At 33.8% G+C, this 12,711-nt stretch overlaps 4 non-coding genes and 2 pseudogenes across 4 annotated transcripts; all 6 read right to left on the minus strand.

The window, feature by feature from the left end:
* Positions 1-659: 659 nt before the first annotated feature.
* LOC118480085 lies at positions 660-747 on the minus strand (annotated as a pseudogene).
* Positions 748-803: 56 nt separating this feature from the next.
* Positions 804-885, minus strand: LOC118480091. The gene has a single exon (XR_004861727.1). It is a non-coding gene; the product is annotated as a small nucleolar RNA U83 (small nucleolar RNA).
* Positions 886-1,064: 179 nt separating this feature from the next.
* Positions 1,065-1,166, minus strand: LOC118480087. Its single transcript, XR_004861723.1, has one exon. It is a non-coding gene; the product is annotated as a small nucleolar RNA Z43 (small nucleolar RNA).
* Positions 1,167-9,317: 8,151 nt separating this feature from the next.
* LOC118480084 lies at positions 9,318-9,405 on the minus strand (annotated as a pseudogene).
* A 58-nt stretch (positions 9,406-9,463) lies between these two features.
* LOC118480092 lies at positions 9,464-9,545 on the minus strand. The gene has a single exon (XR_004861728.1). It is a non-coding gene; the product is annotated as a small nucleolar RNA U83 (small nucleolar RNA).
* A 193-nt stretch (positions 9,546-9,738) lies between these two features.
* LOC118480086 lies at positions 9,739-9,840 on the minus strand. Its single transcript, XR_004861722.1, has one exon. It is a non-coding gene; the product is annotated as a small nucleolar RNA Z43 (small nucleolar RNA).
* Positions 9,841-12,711: the final 2,871 nt, after the last annotated feature.

The raw sequence follows: 12,711 nt of genomic DNA on the forward strand, positions 1-12,711 counted from the left end.
AACTTTGAGTCACTATATGCTATGAATTCAGGTTTTTTTTGGCAGTTTTGGTCGTTGCCCGCACCCACCCCATCGGTTTAGATTCGGGTCCATCTCCCTTTTTACGTCAAGTGAATCACTTGGTGTTATAAATGTGTGATTTTGTTTTGGTGGTCGTTGGTTTGCTACTTAGCATGTTTTTACGGTGTTATGTCCCTAGTCCAAAAATGTGGGGGGCTTAGTTTTAGTATACACAGTATAATTTATCGACATTTTAGCTACAATTATTTTGTGCTGTTGTGAATTTTTTATCTTTTTTGTGTATTTTTTTTTATCTTTTGTCTATTTTTTGGTTTTTGTTTTTCTTTTTAAGTTCCAATCGAACTTGTATTTGTACAAGTAACAAAACAAACAGTCTAATACTGGCAGAATAACGTCAATTAGGAATTAATATTCGTTTTTTTTCAATAGATATAAACACATCTCGGTATTTTTTGGTATTATCATTATTTTTAATTTGTTTCTCTCGGTAAGTGCCGGTATCTTAATGAACCAAACCAATACCAAACAAACTCCGATCATTGACGTTATTTTTACTATTGTGTCTACATTTCCATTAAAAATAAGGGTCACCCCGCAACAGAACACAGCTATAACCAACTAGTTATGACAAAAATAGAGAAGTTCATCAGATAGGAGCGAAAGACTAAATAATTTCTAATCACAGACAGTCATTTGAACTATGCAATTGATCATCATTTGAACTTCTCAATCTTCATAAAACAAGAAAACCAAAAACTTATAAAAAAAACATGAAAACAAAAAGCCTCAGAAGGAAGGCAGTAGAATTAACGTAATCATAATTTTTCATACATTACGCAAATATAGTACTAATCATCATTGGCTTAAAAATTAATATAACAAAAAAATTACATAATGAAAATCAGTGGCCTCATAGAGAAGATTAGAATTGACAACACGGTTTAGTTCAGACATATGCTTGTCATTTTTTAGAATTTAATCATCGGCCAAAAACCCAAAAACTAGATTAAAAATTATGAAAATAAACATTGAATAAAAAGAAAGGACTCAGTTTATGGGTGGTGATATAACAGGATGGTCGGCAAGGTGATTGTTAGTCACCGTTACGACGAACGAGACCTTATCACTTGACATCGTCATTGCCCTTTTTTATGAAACACAAAATAATAACGATTCAAACAGAAAGAAAAACAAAAGATCGATCGAGAAAGATGTAACCTTTGATCTATAACACTGATTAGAAGTTGATCGATAAACCCAAAATCTATAGCAGAGAAGAAGACGATGAAGACTTAAATGTTGGGTGTATCTACTTATAGAGGGGTACTAGGGTTTACTATTGTATTTGTTTAGGTTTGTCAGGCCTGTATTGGGCTGGGCTGCATAGACTCACGGTCATCTCACATGTGATGACTGGTATGAGTGGGCTTTTGGTCCATCTATTTTGTCCAAATGTATGGGTCCTTTCTAAATTCAGCCCATCTTTTTACCACACAACAAAACACTTTAACCCATCTTTTTTATATAAAAACCATCACTCATAATCCATTATCTTCATCATGTTTCCATTCAATAATGACCAGAACATGTTTTCTCTGAACAATCCATGTTACACATCAACTCAACAACACCCATAGATCATCAACACCAACACTGGAAAAGCCGAATACCAACCCCTACCGACCAAGAATTCACCAAGATGGGAAATGCCATCGCCTCAACCTCGACAAATACCCCCACCTGTTCAAATGTCGGGTCTTTTACATGTATTCTCCCGCGTTTGGGCAATACATATCACAACCTTTGTCTCGTATCTCTCTTATATCTCTCATGTCTCCATCCAATACCCAAACAATAGTACCTGAAAACCAACTTGTTCCCGAAACCCAACCTGATACTTGCGAAACGTCATCCTCGCGGTCACCTCCTCGTAAGTGAGTATGCAAAGGGCGACCAACATGAAGTTCCTCTGAAAAGCCATTCCCTCTCATTTATCCGAGGACCGTATGATTATGGAAACGGGGAAAGAAGTCATTCAAGCAAAATATCTAAACAATTAGAAGCTTATTATGTTTTAAAATTATGTTTTTTAAGATATTATGTCTTTTTTTAAATGTTATGTTTTGTTTGTTAAACTCTTTCAAACATTGTTCATCCTTTCTCATTTCTTGAACATCTTCAAGTTGCCACAAATCCCCTTATTGGGATAGGTTGGATTAAAGATTATTACAGAAATGAAAGGTGTTAGCTCACTACCTAAGTAACCAAAACAACTTCCAAGTAACAAAGAGAACAAGACTACACCAAGTCTCCAAACACTATCCATGTTTGGAATGCACTCGTCTAGTCAAGTCATTTGGTTGTTTAGGTGATTTAGATGAAGTAGATACTAGTATTTACATTATTATACCATGTTCCATGACCATCTGAATCATCCATGTGATGATTTGTGCATTGGTGAATAATATGGTTAATGGATTCATCCAGCCCATGCATGATATGATTCTTTGAAATTGCATTATAAACACAAACACACGCACACAACCTTCAACTTGACTCATATCATATCATCAAGTGTTGTGTTTACATGACAAACTTAGACTTAGACTTAGAATTATTACTATATATATATATCTAATCCAAGACCAAACCATGGTACTTACCAAAATAATGGTAGGATATTATGTGTTAAGGTGGATAATATCTTGGTTCTTGATTCCTCAAATTGGACTTCTAATGGGTGAATTAGTACCAATAAAAAACACTATAAACATTGTCTCTAAATCATCATCAAATCCATAAACTCACATAGAGATGTACTTTTGTATATTTTTAAACTTATAAATCCTCGAATCCATTCCATCATCAAATCCATAAACTCACACACCTTTGTTTATCCTTTTAGGATAACCTCGGTGTTCCATCCCTCAAATCATTCAAGACTCACTTTGTGGAAAACATTTGCAAACCGTTACTATACTTGACCCTCTTTCGTTTTAAACCACTTTTGGGTGTAACATGTATAATCTATAAAATTCACAAAACACACACAATCATTCTTATGAATACACTCGATCCATTAAAATATGCTACTTGTTATACTTGATGTTTATACATGCTAGAATACATTAATGCAAATTACTTGTTATTAACTTAGCGAGCCTACCTTAACATTTATAACGCTATAGGAATAGCACATCGCCCATTGTTGGGTCATTGTTAAGTATTCTATCATAACGGTCTTGTTCACTTGTTGATGAGATTATGTTAGTGGACACTTTGGTTTGACACTTAGGATATGCATGCTAGTATGTTGATTAAACTTAGTATAAAGTTGCCATGTTGGATTTGAGACTTTTATCATATATGCTATGTAGACCAAACATGTATGCTCCCCAACCTATTTTGTGTTGACAGATACTTTAATAAATGTTGTAGGAAAGTTGACGATGAAATCTCTAGAAAATTATTAGGGTGGACTGGAAACGCACCAAATATTGCGTTCACGTATTTCTCTATGTTTAGTCATGTTCAGATACAAGTTGTTGTACTTTCTCTTTCGAAACAATGTATTTCTTTTTGGTATGAAATGAAATGAAATATGGCCTTTTAAATTATTGTCATTTTAAATACGTTATGATGTTTTGAGCTATCTTGTTAGGTCTCACTTTGATGTTTTCGTCATCGGTTGGGGTGTGACAGATTGGTATCAGAGCCTTAACTATAAGGAATTAGAAAAAATTGCCATGATTTGACTTTGTCTATTTTTAAGAAATCCTTACTTGACATTCTTGTTATCATGCTTAAAACACTTAAATTCTTCCTATTTTGCCTCTCATCTTATCGTTTTGTCTCAAAATAGACGTCTTTCCTAAGGCTAATTGTGCTACAATACGAAGATACAAAGACACTCTTATTTCACAAACGAGACGATCTCACGAAAATAGGCGTGAAACCCTTACTTTGGTGATAACTCTCAATCCGCAATTATTGTTTTTTTTTTACGAAATTATACCATCAAGTTAGGAGTGATTTCCTCACCTTGATGGAAATTTCACAATTCTCATCTTGTGGACTCTTACCAACGAGTCGGAAATATTTCCTTAACTCGATGAGTAATTATCAACCACGTTTAGGGAACGACATTATCAAGTTAGGAGTGATGTCCATACCTATATAACTAGTCACACTCCTCGATTTTCAATCCCACCAAGGTCTTAAACTTTCGATTGACTAGGGACATGTAATAACCGGAAAGGTGAATATCATTAACCGAAATTTTTGGCGAGAGTATTCTACCTATTATGTCAAAGTATGCTTCCTGAAATCAAAATAATTTTTGATCACTTTGGATTAGTCTTAGTTCTCTTACGGAACACTCCAAGTTTTACATTAACTCTCTTTTATGTTATATCAATTTTAATGTGTTTTACACATCCCTCATTCATTTCAAGAATTGGAAATTCTGAATCGCATTATACTATCGCAATCTAAAACAATAATAATATTCAAGAACAAACGGAATTTACAACTCTTTCATTGTTACTTGATTGCGTGCTATGTAGTGGCGGATGCAAAGCATGTGGAGGGTGGGCCTGTGCCCACCGTCCAACTGGCCCAACAACCCAATAGCTATTGTGTAATTCTTGTTTTTTAACTAATACCTCTAGCTGCTGGCCCAAGTGCCCAATTTAATAACCCGCCACCATAGTGAAATAAAATACATGCATGCGGCTAAATCCAATTGTTGAACAATCATACATGATAACGATAATTGTTACATCCATGTTATTTTTGAATGAGCATACATCCAAGTTAGCAATTATTTTTTGAACAAGACTTTTGAAACTCAGGGTCGACGATATCAATAAAACGTTGGAATTCAGGGTCGACAATATTAATTAAATATTACTGAGGACTTAGTACTTACTCCTCTCTTCTAGTGTTTTATCTCATCTAATCTTATTAAAAGTTGTCGATCAATCTTAGGGTTCTACATTTAAATTATTTTGCTTCAATTTTAATGATTCCCATATAACTTGTACATGTTAAAGAACTATTTTACTTTATCAACATTTTTTGTCTGACTCATTTTTAGTCGACTCGTATTGTGCCCATCCTACAAAAATTTTCTGTATTCACCACTGGCTATGTTGTCACACCATCAAATGCCATCTCACTTTGTGTAAATAAGATATAACCGAGGAATTTCAATACCCAATTCTTAAACGTTTTAAAGAATATGTGAATCTGAAGTTACCTATAGGATTAAAGAATAAAGAGTATGATCGTTGCGACTATCTTGATGAAGCGACGAAGAAGATGTAGGAGATTAGGGTTTTGTCTCAAATCTAGAAAATAAAAGAGGTTTATATATGGATCCGGATTGTTAGTTGGATCGGATTAAGGTATTCAGGGCTTCACTAAAGAAAATTTAGACCCAGGATTTTGGAGCCAAAAGTGGGATTAAGAAACTCTAATATTGTATCACATTAGCCTAAATTTCTTTCATTTATTGTATACAATATATAATAGATTTTGTTCTTTCAAAACCATTTTCATATCAAGCAGCAATGATGTCTCCAATGGGATATGCGTATAAATCATAAAATGATTATCTTTTCATCTATAGTAGTTAAGTACTATCTTAAAGATAACATAAAAGTCAATAACATTATAGTCTAGTCTACAAGAAAATTTTTACCAAATTTATTAGGTTCTCTCCTAAATTGGTGTATAAGCATTATAACTTAATAAAGATGGATATGATCTCCAAAATTAAGGATGTGTATAACTAACAAACCAAACCGAAATAACCAATGACTAGATTATTGTTTTTTGAATAGCCGAATTTTTGGTTTTGGTTAATCATATTTCTAAAACGGAAAATAACCAAACCGAACAACCTAGCCTAACATATATAATATAGTATTATTTTTAAGTTCATGACTCATTAGCTTCTTTTAACATTTTAGTACAACTTAAGTTGTTGGTTTCGTTAGTTTATATTTTACAAGATTTATACATAGAATAATTAACCAAAATACACCAAAACTAATCATAACCAATGGTTAACCGAAAGAAAATTACCCAACCATCTGTTATTGTTATGGTTAAGGTTAATTTTCAATTAACCGATATCGGTTAACCGAACCCACAGTTAACCAATTTTGCACACCCCAAAATTGATTTATAGGCATTATAGAAAGGCCCCGTCTATTCACACACCCCTTTTGTATATTTTGACATCTGAAGCGCTCAAAGCTTAGCGTTTTGGGTAATACTCAGCGCTGAGCTTTGGCCAAAGCTCAACGCTTCAGGGTAAATACTCAGCGCGTTGGCCAAAGTTCGGCGTTTGGGTGGTTTTTTAATTTTTTTTAAGGGAAAATGTCACAGAAATGTAACAAAGTTTATCAACTGTTCTGATTAAATCACTGGAACTTTTTTTTGTGTCTCTAAAAATAAATCAACCTTAATTTAGTGTTCTACTACTATGTAATTACCAGGTAACCAGGTTACCATTTTTTTCTATTGTTTTTATTTTATTTCAATGCTTAATTGGATATTATTTAGATCAGATAGTTTTATAAAATCAAAATATATTTAAATCCTTTCTTTAAACCCACCCAACCTCCGACGATCGACAATCCTCTTCTTTAGACCCTCTAACTACCTACCAAGCTTTGGCGACGACGATCTTAGAAATAATCTCCAAATAATGAACGATATGATTTCCTTCTTTGCAAGTTGCGATCTCAGACTACTAGTGTTTTTTAAATTCTAAACTAAAAGAATATAATTATATGATTTAAAAAAATATATCCTTCAAACTTGAAATTGATTGTTTTCTAATTTTTTTCTCTATTTTTTTTTTGACAAATCAGTGTTATATATAATTTCCACATCAACTTAAAAGATTTAAAAAAAAATTAATGAAACATGACACATCATCATTGGTAACCACATAGTGTTAGAACAACAATTGAAACTTCAATGACTTTAGAGAGACAAAAAAAAGTTTCAATGACTTAATTAAAATACTTGACAAACTTTGTTATATTTCTATAAAGTTACCCATTTTTTTAAACTTCTATTTTTGAGCAAAGTAAATGTCTGTTTTATGATCTATAATTAGGTGACAATAGTTGAATTATGGTTTATGTTTGATGACTTGTTTGTTAATGTAATTAGATTGATTGTGTACCCCATTTTTTAGATTATTTCAATAGAAATAGATTGATTTGTCAATTGTCGCCTCAAAATCAACAATAACATCTGTAACATCTTATTTGGTATGTTAACTCCATTTTAAGTCTTTTTTTCGCCCTCTAGTCAAATCCTACATCTAAATAAACTAAATGTTGACCCGAGTGTATTACAGAACACCGTATGTCACTGACATGACCCGTACGGCCAAAATATGCGGTAGTAGTGAACAATAGTAACAATACACGTCATCATACGACATTTAGTGACAAAATACATCACACTGATCCGGTAGGACGCGTATACATACAAAACGGCCCGTTGGACTACAGGTGAAATCAAAACAGATAAGATGAAATCATGTAATATGGCAATATCCGGAACGTGCCGCATAGACCATATTCTTCATAAAATGGCGCGTAATAACAAAATATGTCAAAATTCGACAACTATAGGTGCGTTTTTGAATTAAAATCATATCATATTTAAAAATATTAATAAACCACCCAAACGCCGAGTTTTGCCCAAAACGCTAAGTATTACTCTGAAGCACTGAGCTTTGCGCTCTATAAAAATGATCACGTAGGCTCATTGTTTAAAATAATAATCATTGCAACCCACCAGATCCGTCTTAAACACGAGTCATATCAGGGTTCAATTCAATGCACTCAATTTATCTTAAACACTAGTCACATCAAAACATGTCATCACTAAACAAATCTGCCACTCTAGAATTGCATTTTGTACTATTTTACCAAAAGGTAAATTTCATTAGAACACAAGCTACACCTAAAACCGAGGCAACCAAGAGCAATATTACAAATTTACACCAATCTACCTAAGAGGTAGACGATATTTTAGATCTAGTCGTATACCACAAAAAGCCAATCTTTTTAACCTCACTGATAATATAGTCTCACTTAACGGTTTTATTCTTGAACCTAGACTCATTTTTTGTTCTCCAAATTGCCCAGCATCCGATCCTATTAAGGCCCTTCAGCATCTCTTTTTTCTGCCCATTCAAGCCCACATGATCGTAGACTTCAAAGAGGTCTTTAAACAAGAAAACCACCAAATTCTTACATTTGTATCGGTTACCAATGATCCACCATAGCATTGAAGCAAAATAGAAAGATCTGAACAAATGATTAACACTCTCCTCTCCTTCCCATAATCCGCATGTCGTGTTACCATCAGTGATGTTTCTCTTTTTAAACGCAACCAAGAGTCACAATCTTACCGATTTCCACCCTTCATATGAAAATATTACATTTGCTAGGGATCCACTAGCATTCGCCTGGAACAAATACATCCAATCTGATCCGACTTTCAACGATGAGTCTCTTAACCGCATTCATGCTGAATTCTCCATCTTCTATACTGGTTCCACTTCCACTCATCACAGTTATAGTTTAACTAAACCTGTAACAGCATCATACACAAATTCACCAGTTCATTGATTTCCACTTCAGCCAATAACGGCCTCTTCCTGTTGTTTTGATAATCAATGTTCAGATCGTTCAAGCAAACATTAACCCTGCAATCTTTATTTTCCTCAAGCTTAAACAAGTTTGGAAACAAACTCTTTAAGAGGTCTGTCAAGGATCCACAGTTCCAACAATAATGCAATGTTCTCACCACTACACAATGCTGTACCATACTCCACCAAGAGACTTCTTTACCATAAGAAAATCCCCACCATTTCTATTAGTATGTAAAGCCTCGGTCGCTTTGCTCCACAACTTGTTTTTATTCGTTAAAAATATCCATAATATTCATGTTTTTTAACTTACTTAGCCCGAGTCCTCATTAGAACATTTATCTTTTTATAGCTTATAAATGGCTCATACTCCGATTTTGGTTATGAAATATGAATAGAGATTACACAGTTCAAAACTCTATAAAAATTTATATATGTAACTTTAGTTTTCTTGCTTGGTTTTTACTACTCTTGTTTCATTAATTATATAAACCACTTAAATAATAAAACAAGCGAAAATAAAAACTAGTTGATTTAGTATGTTAATTTGATTAACTGAAAAACTAAAAAACAGAATACAAGTCTGAATTGATTATAGAACGAAAATAGAAAAGTTCATCAGATAGGAGCGAAAGACTAAATAATTTCTAATCACAAACAGTCATTTGAACTATGCAATTAATCATCATTTGAACTTCTCAATCTTCATAAAACAAGAAAACCAAAAATATATAAAAAAAAAACATGAAAACAAAAAGCCTCAGAAGGAAGGCAGTAGAAATAACGTAATCATAATTTTTCATACATTACGCAAATATAGTACTAATCATCATTGGCTTAAAAATTAATAAAACAATAAAAAACAAACAATTTACAAAATGAAAACCAGTGGCCTTATAGAGAAGATTAGAATTAACAACACGGTTTAGTTCAGACATATGCTTGTCATTATTTAGAATTTAATCATCGGCCATATTTTAAAAACATATTTCCAACATAAAATAAAAAAAAATTCAAATTAAAAAAAAAATGGGCTCAGTTTATGGGTGGTGATATAACAGAATGGTCGGCAAGGTGATTGTTAGTCACCGTTACGACGAACGAGACCTTATCACTTGACATCGTCATTGCCCCTTTTTTTTCAGGAAACACAAAATAATAACGATTCAAACAGAATCAGAAAACAAAAAGATAGATCGTGAAAGATGTATCCAGAAGCAAAGAAAAGAGGCGATGAGGAGTGAAACGTTGGGCGTTTCTACTTATAGAGGGGTGCTAGGGTTTACTATAGTGTTTGTTTCCTTATGTAAGACTTGCATTGGGCTAACCTGATATGAGTGGGCTTTAGGTCCATCTCTTTTGTCCGAACGTAGTGGGGGCCGCCAATCTAAAACCACCCCTAGTGGTTCTGGTTCCGGTATAGGGTATGTTTGGCAAAAGTAGCTGGTGGCTGATAGCTGTAAGCTGGTAGCTGATGGCTGTAAGCTGGTAGCTGTAGCTTTTTAGGTATATTTGGTATTTGGTAGAGTAGCTGGAGCTTTTAATAAAATGTATAAAATGGCCAAAATGGACATAGCTAAAAATTTAGAAAGTTGGTGCATTAAAAAGTTCCTTATTTTTAAAGGTTAAAATAGTCATTTTTTCACTAAAAGCTTGTAGCTCCTTCTTAACGCTACTAGTAGTAGCGTTCAACCAAAAGCTTCAAGCTTCTAACCTAAAAGCTTAAAGCTTCTTCAACCAAACAAGAATTTTTATTGAGTATGAGCTTTTTCTTAAAAGCTTAAAACTAGAAGCTCCTAAAAGCCCCAAAAAGCTCCATGCCAAACATACCCATAATCGGGTGGTGGAAAATCGGTTTTTGAGATAAACTGGGTAGGGTTTGGATACGTATATTGAGAAGATAAAACATCCCCTATGTACTTGGGTAGGGTATGATCGGGTTCGGATATAACAAGATAGTGGAAGGTTCTATGCAGAACACTAAATATTGCGAGAACACGTAGAACACAGTAAATCACTCATTTTTTCTATCCTAAAAACCTAAAAAGTAAATGAAAATGTTACAAATATAAAATTTATTGTTTCTTACACTAGAAATCAAAACAAAATATGAAAAATTTCACTTTTTGTATAACCTACACATATGTAGGTTATGTATAGGTTAAATTACCAACATGTATACAGGCTATGTGTAGGTTAAAATCTTTGGTTTTTTTATGTATATATAATACACATATGAATGTAAGAAACATAAAATTAAAAAAAAAAATATATGTACTTTAAATCCCAAAATTTAGTGTTTTAGAGTTGTTCTTTTTATTCTCGCAATAGTTAGTGTTCTGCAATGATCCTCATCCTGTATAGGTTCAAGTATTAGTACCCAGTTTTTAAAAAATAAGCTTTTTCTTTCAATTATTTTACACAAAAATAAATTCGATTAAAAATTAAATTTGGTTTGTAACTTGTAGAAATAATTAAAATAAAGTACAAAACATAAATACATTCAAATTCAAATTATTTTCTTTTAGAGTAAAATGCACAGATTCTCCCTATGGTTTTGTAAAATAACACATATAATCCCCAACTTTTAGAACATTCATGCTCTCTATGGTTTAACAAGTTGTTACTCGGATAGTCCCTAGAGTGGATAATAGTTAGTTTTCTAAGTTAAATGAGTGTGAAATGACATAATTCCCCTTACCCTTGCTAAAAGACAAAAAAATTAAAAAAAAAAACATTAAATTAACTTATTATTATACAATAGCAGGGCCCACCATCCCCACCCATTTTTCCTCACCTCTGGCCACCATCTGCCGGCAATCACCATCGGACCACCACCATCACAACATGAACACCACCTATCCACCAACATCAAACCATGAACCACAGCCGGACCACCACCATCACAACATGAACCACCACTTATCCACCAACATCACACCGTGAATCAATCGCGATAATCAACAACACAACAAACCAAGAACCCACCCCCCTCCCAATTCATAATCACCAGCAGCACGCTCTGAACCAAAAAAAAATTCCAACCAAATTCATAATCCTCGAAAACACCCCATAACAATACACCCCATCGTGCACCAGGATCGCCCCAAACAACACTAGATTCCACGTATTAGTCGTAATAACGAACAACACAACAAACCCTAGAAACACAATATTGTACACCACGATAACCAAACGCACCTTCTGATTTGCGAGATCCTCAATCACAATTGCATTGGTCGATCAACTGTTGTACGTTTGTCAAGCAGGTGGTGGTGAGGGTAGAGGTGGGCGATGATCTGCATATAAGAAGATGAAACGGGTAGGAGTGGTCTGCGAATTGATCTGGTGAGGCAGCAATAGGCGAAGTCACGACCTTGTAATGGTGGTGGTCCGACGGTGGTTCATTGTGTGATGTTGGTGGTCTAACCGTGTAATCGTGAAACATGTTTAGAGGGAGACGATTGGGGGGTGGGAGTGTGTTGTTATAGATAATATTTAATAATTAATGATTAATTAGATTTTCTTATATTTTAATTAATAAAAGCAATGGGTAATTATGTCATTTTACACTCACTTAACTGAGAAAACTAACTGTCATCCACTCTAGGGACTATTCGAGTAACAACTTGTTAAACCACAGGTAATTTCTAAAAGTTGGGGACTATATGTGTTATTTTACAAAACCACAGGGAGCATTCGTGTGGTTTACTCTTTTCTTTATAATATGCATTTTTACACTTAAATATAAAAGTTGTAAAAAGAGAGAGAGAGATAAAAGTGGATGTTACCGTTCAATGTTGATGACCTCAAGATAAAATTTGTACTTAAACGAGTTGATGCTAACACGCGCGTTGCAGCGTGATTTTGATGATGAATATCTTTAGTATCAACATAAGAGATGCAAAAAATTTAAAGCATATTAATGAGGCAAACCAATCTCTTAGGCATTGGGCAACGCGCGTACGGCAGACAGGACTTTGGTCGCTTATGATGCACTCGTT

This window comes from Helianthus annuus, chromosome 6 (assembly GCF_002127325.2).
Source record: "Helianthus annuus cultivar XRQ/B chromosome 6, HanXRQr2.0-SUNRISE, whole genome shotgun sequence".
Taxonomy (NCBI): Eukaryota; Viridiplantae; Streptophyta; class Magnoliopsida; order Asterales; family Asteraceae; genus Helianthus; species Helianthus annuus.